Genomic DNA, 14,249 nt, shown 5'->3' with positions numbered 1-14,249 from the left:
GCCCCTGGCGCCCTCCGTGAGCGGTTCCGGAACAGAGCGTGCGCGCTGTGGGGCCGCCCCCAGGCGCCAGGTTAGGAAGCTGCGCGGGCGCCGGGGAGCGCAGAGCGGTCCAGTTGGATTCCAGAGTCCGACAGCAAAGATGGAGAAAACAGCGGGGGCGGGGACAAAGAGAATACATGTTGTGATTGTTGTCTCCAATAATAATGTCTTGCATTTCGTCCGGAGAGCGCGCGTGAGCCTGGGTTGTGCAGCACCTGGGTGTTAAACTCCACATCGCCAGCACGGGCTTCGCCCCGAGCATGTGAGCTGTGTGCACAAGGGAACCGGGCTCTCTCTCTCGCTCCATTCCTTTATTTCTTCACTCACTTGCACTGATTCACCTGGGCAACTTTATGCAAGCGAGCCCTGGTGCGGGCGGCGCTCAGGGATGCTGGGTCACTGCGACCTTCAGTCCGCCGAGCTCCGCATAGACCTCAAGTGTCCCCAAAGCCCGGGGCTCGGAGGCCTGAGCGAGAGGGTCAGTGCTGGCGTCCTCCGAGGCATCCCCAACACCTGCCTGGCCAGCGCTGGGCCCTGGACCGCGGCCAGTTGCTGGCCGAGGCTCATCAATGGAGACTCTGCGCCATGAATTAGAGAGCAACCGTGCCGAGAAGGGTCGAAACGTATGGGGCTGCGGTGCTTGGACCCGCAGCGGGATGGGATGGGGGTAGAGCGGCGGGTCCGCGTGTGACGATTCGTGGGCACAGTGGGCCTGCCTGCCCACAGACTGAATCTTACTCTTGCGGTGTGTATTGTGTGAACGCTGCTCTCTTTCTCGAATGACTTTTTTCTTTCCTTTGCTTTTTCCCTTTCCTCCTTCTGTACTTCTCTGCTCCCCTCCTTCCCTCCCTCCCCCCTTCCCTTTCTAATCTCCCCCCTCTCTCCTCCCTTCCCCCATCTCTCCCCTCCCTCCCACCTTCATTTAGGTCTGTAGTTCACTGAAGAGGGTTTACAGGAACACAGGACTTGAAGTCAGAAACCAGTTGCCTCAAGTTTCTAGCAGTGTGATGATCATTCATTCAGCTGATCTCAGCCTCGGTTTCTTCACCAGTAAAATGGGGATAATACAGGATTACTGATGTGGTGTTTGTGAAAGAACCTTGTACACTTAAATAACTGTGAAATATAGTAAAGTAACGAATGGATGGAATTCTAAATATAAAATTAATAGGGTCGAGCCCACAAAACTTTCCCCGTGAGGAGCTTTCCTTATTCTATTCCAAACTGAAGAGTTTAGGTGATTCTAGGGGAAGGAGAAAGAAGGGAGTAGGGCACACATTCCTGCCTCGAACCGATTCCAGCCCTGGCCCCTGGCACTGGAGCCCTGCGCAAGACCAAGTGCTGGCAGCTGTGCCAGGCTGGAGGTGCCGTGGCTCCCAGCCCTCCTCTCTGCAACGTTTTTGTGCACATGGTCTGCTGGTGCTTTTTGTCCCTCACATCTGGCTGGTGGCTGAAATCACCATCACCGCGATCACCTTTGCTCACACTGATTTATCTGTACTCGACTGACAGTCTTTGCACAGGCCATTCCCAGCTCATCCTTGCCTCTGTACAACCCTCTGTGGATTGGGCGGCCCAGGCTGTAGTAGTAAGCCAGTTCCCAGATGAGGCAGGTGGCACGGCAGAGACCTGAATACGCATCTCTCGTCCTCAGGTCTCTGCTTCCCCAGTTCCGGGGCTACCCCGGGTCAGCTTCCAGCTCAAAGCAGAGCCCCACGCCAGAGAGGAGGGCTTCTAACCTGCTGCATCTCCCCCTGCTTGTGTGCCCTTCCAGACCCATCGCTCAAGTCCCACTGGACCTTTCCTCATCCAAAGGGCACTGGAAGTTCAAGGTAAGGTGAAAAGCAAATGGGTAAACCCTGTTGGCCACGGGTAAGGTGCATGCTGGAGAGCCAGGAGACCTCATCCAGGCCTGCTGACTGCCCTCTCCTCTCCCCTCCATGCACCCCACCCGGCCCCGGGCCTGGCTTCCCTCCAAGAAGCGGAGTTCCTCTCTTTCAAGCAACAGAAATCTCTTCATAGTCATTTAGGAGAAATTCGTCAAGGTCTCAGATTCAGAATAATTCGGGGGAGATTTAAGATATATCTGAGGGCTTACCTGAGTGGACACAAGGACACCTGGACAGAGTGTCACAGTGTCCTAGGTTTAACAGCTCTTCTACAGGGGACTAGGGACAAAGGAATAGGATTTTCAGATGACATTGCTTCTGAGCATGGGTAGTGTAGACCCCCTGGCAACATCAAAACTCTTTTGTAAGAGGGACTTTATAGTAACAAAACACTGGGGTAGAGAAACCCAAGTTCCCCAGATCAGACTTTCTGGTTACCATAGAATGCCCCCTCTACATGTGTGTGCTCGTCTCTGATCAGTCATGTCTCCCAGCGAATGGTGGATGGATCCTGACTTAGAGCCAGAAGACATAAGTCCAGTCCCATCTGCCACTACTGGCTGAGCACATCTGAGCAAGTCTCTTAGCCAGTGCACAGGGTAGAGAGCCTCGGAGGCCCAGTGAACCAATGACGGGCTTGCCTCTGCTGTGTGTACACCGAGGACAGCACCGACGTAAGCTCTGTTCATCCTGGGATTTGTGTTTGCTTCCTCCTAGCCCTGAGGGCCAGGAGAGTTCCAAGCCAAGAACAAACCTTTGCTACATTAATTTTCTCCCGCTCCACTCTGAAAAATGATCAGATTTCCTTCTGTAAGGGAGCACGTGTGCAGGATTACTGCACTGAAACGATCTTTACTTAATTGGTCAGAAGTTAAATTCTGACAAATTTAAATGGAAAAACCAACAGATGACAAGAAAAACTAAGAGTTGGTTTAAGGACGTATGCTCGATCTCTTTAATCCTATTGCCTCTTCTTTCCAGATGCCTAAGAGGAAGAAGAGAAATTGACTGGAAACCGCCTGTAAATAATACAAAATGGAAAGTAAGTCTTTTCTGAGCCGAGGTGCACACACGTCAGGATAATGAGTGACATGAGGCAGGACTGATAGCGATCTCATCACAGATCACTCTGTCATCAGCCAACAATTCTGCTGTGAGAAACCAAGGATACTTGTTTGGCTTATGAGACTGCTTTAATGGGCAGATTTCAAGCTACCATTATCTTACGTTTTGTTTTTTTAATCAGATGTTCATTGAAGTACAGTGTGCCCACAGAGAAGTGCGCAGACGTGCGTGATGGCGGAGATTTCACAGGTGACCACACTTGCGTTAAGCAGTGCGCACAGCACGAAACAGAATGCTGCCAGCCCTACTGGGCTAAGGCTCCCACTACCACTAACTTTTAAGTTCCTTTAGGGCAGGGACTGGGTGTCATTGTATCTTAAAATTTAGTATATGAAGAGAAAATTTGAGGCATGGTAAGGCCAATAGACAAGGAGTCAATTGCCATTGAAAGGCTAGTTACTCAGCTGCCAAGCAGGGCACACGACACTATGGGGGCCACGTGGGGAAGCACTGGGGGCGGGGAGACTGGGCAAGAGATTTTATTACGGGTTCCTCAGGAAGGAACGAGGGAGGGAGGCAAATCAGGCTTAGGACTGGCTAGGCTGAATAATGTGGGTGGTCTCTGGGGTATAGGGGCTGTCCCTGGTTGTCTGGTAACTGGCCTTGGGGTGATTAGGGCTGGAGGATAGTGGCCCAGAGTGCAAGCGCTCCTTAAAGGAGGTGTTTAGGGTGGGGGTTTATACCTGAGAAGTGCACTAGCCAACAAGGTGTTTACTGCTCTGGGAAGTAGCTGGCCCTGGGAGGGGCGGCCCCTCCAGAGTCAGCAGGGCCCCAGGTGTCAAAGCATCAGCACACAGACAATAAGAGACGTGGTTAATATACACTCAGCTTTGACACCCCGGAACCTAAAATAATGTGTGGCATGTAATGGGCACTCAATAAAAGAGGAAAGATGGAGGGAAAAGAGAAGGGAGGGAGTGAGGGAGGACAGAAGGGAACAGTGCACAGTGGGCTGGCTAGTAGAGCAACACGAGGGCTGACTTCAATAGCCTCGCTCCCCACGAGTGTCAAAGGGAGTTGCCCACAGCAGCTCATGGGGGGACCCCATTCAAGAGCTCCTGGATTTATATTCAGGAAGTTGGGATGTCTCAGCAGTGTTAGATATCCCTTTATGAAGCCTTCACTGGGAAACACGCCCCTCATTCAACATCACTTAGACTACCTGTTTAAATTGGTCCTTGAACCATTCACCCTGCATTTCTGCTGGTATCTGACAGGGATCAGGGAAGAGATGTGCTCTAGTTACCTATGGCTGTGTGACAGACCACCCCAAACGCAGCAGTGCAAGCAACCACTGTTACCATGTTCAGTGACTCTGTGGGCAGGAATTTGACAGTGTACAGCAAGGTGTCTGCTTCATGATGTCTCAGGTGTCAGCTGGAAAGACATGAATGGCTCAGAGTAACTTGAATGGCCAGAAGCTGGAGCTATCTGGAAGCTTCTTCACACATATGTCTGACACCAAGGCTGGGATGACTCAAAGGCGGGACTAAGCTGGGACTATTAGCTGGAGTGTCTATCCATGGCTTTTCCATATTATTTTGTCTTCCTCTTAGCATGGTGGCCTTAGAGGAGGTTTATTTCTTACCTGTCAGCTCAGCTCCAAGAATGAGTGTTCCACAAACAAAGCAAAAGCTTCATGGTATTTTATGACTTAGGCTCAGAGATCACATGGCATCACCTCTACTCTGTCGTCACCAGTACTCTATTGGTCAAAGCAGTCAGAAGCCTGGCCAGATTTAAGGGGAAAGAACATAGATCCCCAATTCTCAGTGTGGGGAGTATCAAAGAATTGTGGCCATGTCTTCAAACTACCATGATGTGTGTGTATGTGTGAGATGGTGGTGGTGAGAAGATCAGAGGTTTAAAACTGATAAGAAGCTAAGTAACTCATAACAATACTCCTTCCCTCCCCAAGGCCAATGTCAAGGCAAAGAAGTGTGTCACCTTCTTCTTCATGCCTTCCTCCCACATACATTACACAATGCCCTTTCTTCAAAAGGTTTTTCAAAGCTCCCCCAAAGAAAACAGTAGAAATAGGGTAATAGTAATTTCATTCTTACCCTAGTTTTGTAGATGAGGAACTAAGGCGCACAGAAATGAAATGACGGCTAGCGAGTGGCAAAACAGTACTCATTCCAAGGCTCTCTCAAGGACACCCATTCATCGCTTCATTCTCCACAAGATGTAGGGCTTGAATGAAATGAGCCTGGATCCAAACAAACAATAGCACTTAAGAAAGTCACCTTTTCAATTATAGAAACTTCCACTTCTGCCCATGATGGAGAAACAGGGATCTGGTTTCTCTTCCTACCTTGAACCAACAAAAAACTAGATAAAATATATGAAACAAAAGTTTTCAGACATTGTACACAATGTAGAACAATAATCCTGGAAACGAGAAACAAACAAGGTGAACCCAATAAGTTCCCCTGCTCCCTGTCTGGACAAAGTTTCCAGGTCACAGCACAGGGAAGAGAAACTGAAACAGAGACTAGTGGTCTTGCTGTGTTGAGGAGACAGTGTTCTGAATTCAGGGAGGACAAAGCAAAGAAGAGGGGCCTGCAGAGAGGGAGAGCCTCAGATATTTGCAGAAGGGTCTCCTTGAATCTTTGGCCGAGTACTCATATGCACACGTGTGAAAAAAAAATACCAAGACTGTGGAAAAAAACACTGGAAAAAAAGCTTTTGAAAGAGTTTCTTTCAAAGGAGGAGTTTCTGTTACTACCAGCCAGGGTGGAAAAATGTCCTAATACATGGTGCATCAGGTAGTGTCCTCAGAAGAGTATTGGCTTTTGGGGGGAAAAAATCACAGAAAAATACAATCCATAACCAGGATGAAAAAAACGGTCAATAGAAATAGAACCAGACATGATAATGGAACTAGCAGATAAGCATGTTAAAAGAGCTGCTTTAAATACGCTCCATATGTTCAAGAAGGTAGAGAAGAACAAGAACATGATGGGGAAAGGATGAAAAGATCTTAAAAAGACCAAAATCAAAATTTTAAAGTTGAAACGTACAATATTTGGAATGTAAAATACGCTAGCTAAGATTAACATCAGACTAGGCATTACAGAAGAAAATGTTAGTGAACACGAGACAAATATTCACAATGAAAAGCAGAGAGAAAAAAGACAGAAAATAGAGAAGCAACAACTGTGAGACAGTATTGAGTGGCCTGTCACAAAAGTAATTGAACTTCCAGAAGAAACGGAGGGATCAGAATATACATCTGAACCTACAATGGCTGAAAATTTCCCAAAGTTAATGGAAACTATAAACCCACTGATTCAAAAATCTCAACCATCTCTAATCAGACAAAACATAAGAAAACCACATAAAGGTACAAGATAATCAAATTTCTGAAAATCTAAAAATCAACCAGAGGAAAATGGACACATTACATACAGAGGAACAAAGATAAGAATTACAGTAGACTTTGTGCTTGAAACCATGCAATCCAGAATAACATTTTTAAAAACACTGGAAGAAAAAATTTTAAAACTCTGAACCTAGAATTCTGTACCCAGCCAGAATATCTTTTAAAATGAAGGTAAAATAAAAAACTTTTCAGACATGCAGAAGCTTAGTGAGGTCATTATCAGTAGACTAGCACTATGAAAAATGCTGAAGGAAGTCCTATCACAAAGGAAAGTGAAACCAAATGGAAATTTGGATCCACAGAAAGAAATGGTAACACACGGGGAAATAGAAAAGACTTTTTTTTTTCTCGATTTTTAAAAACCTCTTTGAAAGATAATTGTTTCAAGCCAAAAAAAAAAAAAAGAAATAAAAACAATATATTATGGAATTTATAACATATGTAGAAGTGAAATGTTACAATAAAACAGCACAAAGACCATGAGGAGGGAAATGAAAATATACTTGTAAGGTTCTTGTTCCATATGTGAAGTGGTATTACATTATCTAATGGTAGACTTTGATCAATTAAAGATAAATATTGTAAACCCTGGAGCAACCAATTTTTAAAAAATGAATTAATAGACTATTAACGTAGATAGTACTGTATCATAAAAAAATCAATTAATCCAATTTATACAAGACAGGAGAAGAGGAAAAAAGAAACAAAAAACAGATGGGACAAATAGAAAACAAAGAGTAAGATGTTAGATTAAAACCCAACCATGTCAATGATCACATAAGCATGGTCTAAATACTCCATTTAAAAGGCAGAGATTGTCAGATTGGATACAAAAGCAAGACTCAACTATATGGTGACTATAAGAAATCCACTTTAAACACAAAGACACAGATAAATTCAAAGTAAAAGAATGGGAATGCTGGTTTCCAGTTTGTCATGGAAGGGGTTTAGAAGTTATCAGTCACATTCTAACAACAAGCAAAGAGATGAACAAACTGAAAATCAACAACTCTTCTTAGATCCATCAGAGAATTAGGCCACAGGATGTGAGATAATAGAAAATATATATTGGTCTCTGCCTCTGGTTCCTGGCACAGAGTCCCTCAAGCCCTTGTAAATTCCTAAGTGATAAGAGCACTAGGGGCATCTTTTGTTCTATTGAGGTGACTCTGGGTGGGCATCGGGATGGGGGCTGGTCACCAGAAAGACTAAACCACAATTAGAAGCTTGGAATTTTCAGCCCCACCCTCCATCCTCTAGAGAAGGGAAAAGGGCTGAAAATAGAGTTATTAATTGTTCATGCCTACATGAGGAAGCCTCCATAAAATCCCCAAAGCACAGTGTTCATGTGGGTGAGCACATCCACACCAGGAGGGGGATGCACTCCAGCTTCATGGGGACAAAAGTTCCTGCGCTGGGGACCCTCCCAGACCTCACCTATGTATCTCTTCATCTGGCTATTCATATGCATCCTTTATCATATGCTTTAATAACCTGGTAAACGTAAGTAAGAGTCTCCCTGAGTTCTGTGAACGCTCTAGCAATTTAATCAAACCCAAGGAGAGGGTTGTTGGAAACTCTGATCTGTAATTTGTTGGTCAGAAGCACAGGTGATAACCTGGACTTGCAACTGCTGTCTGAAGTGTCTGTGTCTCGTGGGGGGCAGTCTTGTTATATTATACTAAAGGGCAAAAACACAGTTTGAAAAGAACGAGCAAGCATCAGAACCAAATTCAGATATGACAGGGATGTTGAAATTATCAGATTGGGGATTTAAAATAACTATGATTGGGACTTCCCTGGCGGTCCAGTGGTCAGGACTCTGCGCTTCCACTGCAGGGGGGCATGGGTTGGATCCCTGGCTGGGGAACGAATGTCCCTGCAAGCCACGTGGCGAGGCCAAAAAAAAAAAAATCTATGATTAATATGCTAAGGGCTCTAGTGGAAAAACTAGACAACATGCAAGAACAGATGGGTAATGTAAACAGAGAGATGGGAATTCTAAGAAAGTATAAAAAAGAAATGCTCAAAATCAAAAGCACTGTCACAGAAGTGAATGCCTTTATGGGTTCATTGGTAGACTGCACACAGCAAAGAGTCAGTGAGTCTGAGGATATGTCAATAGAAACGTCTCAAACTGAAAAAGCAAAGAGAAAAAGGACAAAAAATTTGAAACAGTATATTCAAGAATGGTGGGACAACTACAAAAGGTGTAGCATATATGTAATGGAAATTATGCATGTTCCCATGTACCAGAAGGAGAAGAAGAACAGAAGAAATATTTAAAGCAATAATAATAATCCCCAAACCACATTTTCAGGAAATTCAGAGAACACCAGATAGGAAAACGCCAAAAGAACTACACCTAGGCACATCATATTCAAACTGCAGAAAATCAGACAAAGAAAAAATCCTGATAGAAGCCAGAGGAAAAATTGTCCTACCAGTAGAGCAGCAAGAATAAGAATTACACGGGGCTTCTCTTCAGAAATTATCCAAAGGAGGAGAGACTGGAATGAACAGTCTGATTGCTGCACATCCTTGCAACACTTGTAACTTTATGGTTGTTGCTACTGTTGTTTTTCCTTTCTTTTTTATAACAGCCATCCTAGTAGGTGTGAAATGGTATCTTGCATATAATTTGAATTTCCCTAATGACTAGTGATGTGGAGCATCTTTTCCTGTGCTTATTGGCCATTTGTATATCTTCCTTGGAGAAATGGCTATTCAAGTCCTTTGAGCATTTGTTAATAGAGTTGTGTTTTGCTACTGAGTTGTAATTCTTTATATATTCTGGATATCAATCTTTTATTAGCTATATGATTTGCAAATACTTTCTCCCATTCTGTGGGTTGCATTTCGCTCTGTTTATAATGTTCCTTGCCACACGAAAATTTTTAATTTTGATGAAGTGCAACTTAATCTATTTTCTCCTTTGTTGCCTGTGCTTATGACGTCAATCCAAGAAATCATTGTCAAATCCAATTTTGCCCCTGTGTTTCCTTCTGAGAGTTTTATAGTTTTAGTCACTACATTTAGGTCTTTGATCCCTTTTGTTATTTTTGTATATGGTATAAGGCAATGGTCCAACTTTATTGTTTTGCATGTGGACATCCAGTTTTTCCAACACCATTTGTTGAAAAGACTGTCCTTTCCCCATTTAATGGTCTTGGCACCCTTGTTGAAAATCATTTGCCCATATACCTGAAGGCTTATTTCCAGGCTCTATATTTCTTCCATTGGTTTATATGCCTGTCTTTATGCCAATACCACACAATTTTGGTTACCAGAACTTGGTAGCAAGTTTTGAAATCAGGAAATGTGAGACTTTCAAATTTGTTCTTTTCAGGATTGTTTTGACTATTTGAAGTCCCTTAAGGTTCCATATGAATTTTAGGATGTATTTTTCTATTTCTGCAAAAATCTCTCATTGCGATTATGACCAAGATTTCATTGAATCCGTAGATCGTTTGGGGTAGTTATTAACATCGTAACAATATTGAGTCTTCCAATTCATAAACATAGGCTGTCTTTCCAGTTATTTGTCTTTTTAAATTTCTTTCAGCAATATTTTGTAGTTTTCAGTGTACAAGTTTTAGCCTGCTGGGTTAAGTTTATTCCTATTTTATTCTTTTTGATGCTATTTAAATGAGAATTTTCCTCAATTTCCTCTTTGGATTGTTCATTGTTAGTGTATAGAAATGCAACTGATTTTTGTGTGTTGATTTTTCAACTTTGCTGAATTTATTAGTTCTAACAGTTTTTCTTTTTTTTTTTTTTGGTATGTGTGTAATCTTATGGTTTTCTGTATATAAGATAATATCATCTGTGAACAGAGGTAGTTTTACTTCTTCCTTTGGAATTTGGATAGCTTTTATTAGTTTTTTTTTTCTAAAATTCTCTGGCTATAACTTCCAGTCTTATGTTGAATAGAAATGGTGAGAGTGGGCATCACTGAATTGTTCCTGATCTTGGAGGAAAACCTTTCAGTCTTTCTCCACTGAGTATCATGTTGGCTATGGGTTTTTCATATGTGGCCTTTAGTATGTTGAAATAGTTTCTTTCTAGTATACATTTCCATCTTTTCACTTTCAACCTATGATTCTTAGATCTAAAAAATCTAGTGCCTCTTATAGTTGGATACTATTTTTTTTGTCCATTCTCCCATTCTATGTCTTTTGATTGAGAAGTTTAACCCATTTACTTTTCAACTAGTTACTGATATAAGAACACTTTTGCCATTTATTTTCTGTATGCTTACAGCTTTTTTGTCCATTTCCTCCATTACTGCTTTCCTTTGTGTTCAGCTGACTTTTTGTAGCGACACATTTTTATTCTCTTCTCATTTTCTTTTTGTATAGTCTATAGATGTTTTCTTTGTGGTTATCATGGGAATTAGATACACCATCCTAAAGTCATGACAATCTACCTTAAATTGATACCAACTTAATTTCAACCACATACAAAACCTCTATTCCTTTACAGCTCCACTCCCCTCACGCTGTGTTACTGATGTCACAACTTACATCGTTATATACTGAATATCCATTAACATAGATTTATATTAATTAATTTGTCTTAAAAGACTGTAGAAAACAAAAACTGGAGTTACAAACCAAAATTACTATACCTTTTTTTCTATTTGTCTAAGTATTTACCTTTACTAGAAAACCATTTATTTTCATATGAGAGTATAGACATATTCTCTAGTGTCCTTGTATTGCAACTTGAAGGTTTTTCCCCCCAGCGTTTAAAATACATCATCTTATTGCTTTCTGGCCTGCAAGTTTCCTGCTGAGAAATCTACTGATAGTCTTATTGGGGATCATTTGTGATGATCAATGTGATGTCATTTTTCTCTTGCTGCTTTCAAGATTCTCTACCTTTGGCTTTCAACACTTTAATGATAATGTGTCTTGGTGTGAGTCTCTTGGGTTTATCCCACTTGGAGTTTGTTAAGCTTATTGAATTTATATCTGTATATTTCCCTAAATTTGACATGTTTTCAGCAATTATTTCTTCAAATATTCTCTGTGCCCCTTTTCTTTCTTCTCCTTCTGGAACTCCCATAATTCTTATACTGGTCTGCTTGTTCTGGTCCCACGAGTCTCTTAGGCTCTGCTCATTTTTCTTCCTTTTTTTTCTTTTTTTCTTCTCAGACTTGATAATTTCAAATGTCCAGCCTTCAAGTTCACTGATTTTCTTCCGCCTATTTGGTTTTTTTTTAATTTAAAAAAATTATTTATTTTATTTATTTATTTTTGGCTGTGCTGGGTCTTCATTGCTGCGTGTGGGCTTTCTCTAGTTGCAGCAAGCGGGGGCTTCTCTTCGTTGAGGTGCACAGGCTTCTCATTGTGGTGGCTTCTCTTGTTGTGGAGCATGGGCTCTCGGTGCGTGGGCCTCAGTAGTTGTGGCACGTGGGTTCAGTAGTTGTGGCTCGCAGGCTCTAGAGCTCAGGCTCAGTAGTTGTAGCGCACAGGCTTAGTTGCTCCATGGCATGTGGGATCTTCCCGGACCAGGGCTCAAACCCATGTCCCCTGCATTGGCAGGCGGATTCTTAATCACTGCGCCACCAGGGAAGCCCTCTTTTGCCTATTTGAATGTGCTGTTGAATCCCTCTTGTGAAAATTTCATTATTGTATTTTTCATCCTGGAATTTTCGGTTTTGCTCATTTTTATATCGTTGCCTTGTTCACATGTAGTTTTCCTAATTTCCTTTAGTTCTTTGAGCATATGTAAGACAATTGTTGTAACGTACTTGTCTGTATGCTTACAGCTTTTTGTCTCTCATGTCCACTGTGTGTGTTTCTTCAGAGATTGTTTCTGGAGATTTATTTTGTTCCTTTGAATGGGCCATGTTTCCCTATTTCTTTGCATGCCTTGTGATCTTTTATTGAAAACCAGGCATTTGAAAAAACAGCCACTCTACCAGTCTTTGCAGACTGGCATGGGAGACGTTTACTAATTAGCAGGTCCCTGAGCCTGGAGATCAGCACAAGGTGAAGGCTTAAGAGCTTCTAAGGTCTTTTCTGGGAATATATCCTGTCTGGGCCTGTGTGTATATGCTCTCAACCACCCCTGCCCCCGCCCACCCCCTTCCCCTGGCTGCTTCTAAATGTATTTCCCAGACCTAATGAAACTTAAAAGCTTTTGCACAGCAAAGGAAACTATAAACAAGACGAAAAGACAACCCTCAGAATGGGAGAAAATAGTTGCAAATGAAGCAACTGACAAAGGATTAATCTCCAAAATATATAAACAGCTCATGCAGCTCAATGTTAAAAAAACAAACAACCCAATCAAAAAAATGGGCAGAAGACCTAAATAGACATTTCTCCAAAGAAGACATACCGATGGCCAAGAGGCACATGAAAAGCTGCTCAACATCACTATTAGAGAAATGCAAATCAAAACTACAATGAGGTATCACCTCACACCAGTTAGGGTGGGCATCATCAGAAAATCTACAAACAACAAATGCTGGAGAGGGTGTGGAGAAAAGGGAACCCTCTTGCACTGTTGGTGGGAATGTAAACTGATACAGCCACTATGGAGAACAGTATGGAGGTTCCTTAAAAAACTAAAAATAGAACTTCCATATGACCCAGCAATCCCACTGCAGGGCATATACCCTGAGAAAGCCATAATTCAAAAGGACACATGCACCCCAATGTTCATTGCAGCATTACTTACAATAGCCAGGTCATGGAAGCAACCTAAATGCCCATCAACAGATGAGTGGATAAAGAAGATGTGGTACATATATACAGTGGAATATTACTCGGCCTTAAAAGGGAACGAAATTGGGTCATTTGTAGAGATGTGGGTGGACCTAGAGACTGTCAGACAGAGTGAAGTAAGTCAGAAAGACAAAAACAAATACCGTATATTAACACACATATGTGGAATCTAGAAAAATGGTACAGATGAACCTGTTTGCAGGGCAGAAATAGAGACACAGATGTAGAGAACAAACGTATGGACACCAAGGGGGGGAAAGCGGCAGGGGGTGGGGTGGTGGTGGGATGAATTGGGAGATTGGGATTGACATATACACACTAATATGTATAAAATAACTAATAAGAACCTGCTGTATAAAAAAATAAAATTTAATTAAAAAAATAATAAATGTATTTATTTCCCAAAGAGTCTCACTCCAGCTTTTTCTCAGGGTCTTAGATGTTCTGTGTATTCCTCTGCCCACAATCTTTTGCCCCCAGGCACCTGTGGACCCGTGGTTCCCCTGCAGTTTCACATGCCAAGGTGCCCACCAGTTCCTTCCATGGCTTCCAGACTAAGATCCAAACTTTGCTGCTATTCCCTGAGTTCTGAGTCAGGAAGAAAGATACCAGTCCCTTGGGCAGCCCACAGATAGGCTAGAATGTTAACAATTTCCACTCGACTCTTTCTGGTCCAAGGGACAGAGATGAAGATCGGGCCACTTCCTCTTGACTTCATGGTGGGGGGGTGGAACGAGGGCAAGTAAAAGCATCACAAAATCTTCCACCATCCTGAGTGAAGCTTCTTCTTGACTGAGTGTTCACTTGGTTTCTGCAGATCCCTGCTGGTTTCCAGAGCTTCTAAATGTTATTTTGGTTAGCATATAGTTGTTTATTTGATGTTTTTGTGGGAGAACTAGGGCCTGGATCTTCCTAGTCTGCCACCTTGCTGACGTCCCCAGTATTTAATTCTTCTGGGTGACTGAACATACTACTGTGTTTTTAATTTCTATTTCCAATAGTTCATTAAAGTATAAAAAATATAATTGTGTGTTGCCCTTGGACCCTGTGAGCTTGTTAAACTCACTTATC

This window comes from Delphinapterus leucas, chromosome 6 (assembly GCF_059928025.1).
Source record: "Delphinapterus leucas isolate spDelLeu-1000000601 "Yukka" chromosome 6, BTC_Dleu_Yukka2, whole genome shotgun sequence".
In the NCBI taxonomy this organism is placed as follows: domain Eukaryota; kingdom Metazoa; phylum Chordata; class Mammalia; order Artiodactyla; family Monodontidae; genus Delphinapterus; species Delphinapterus leucas.
This window is presented reverse-complemented; position numbering follows the sequence as displayed.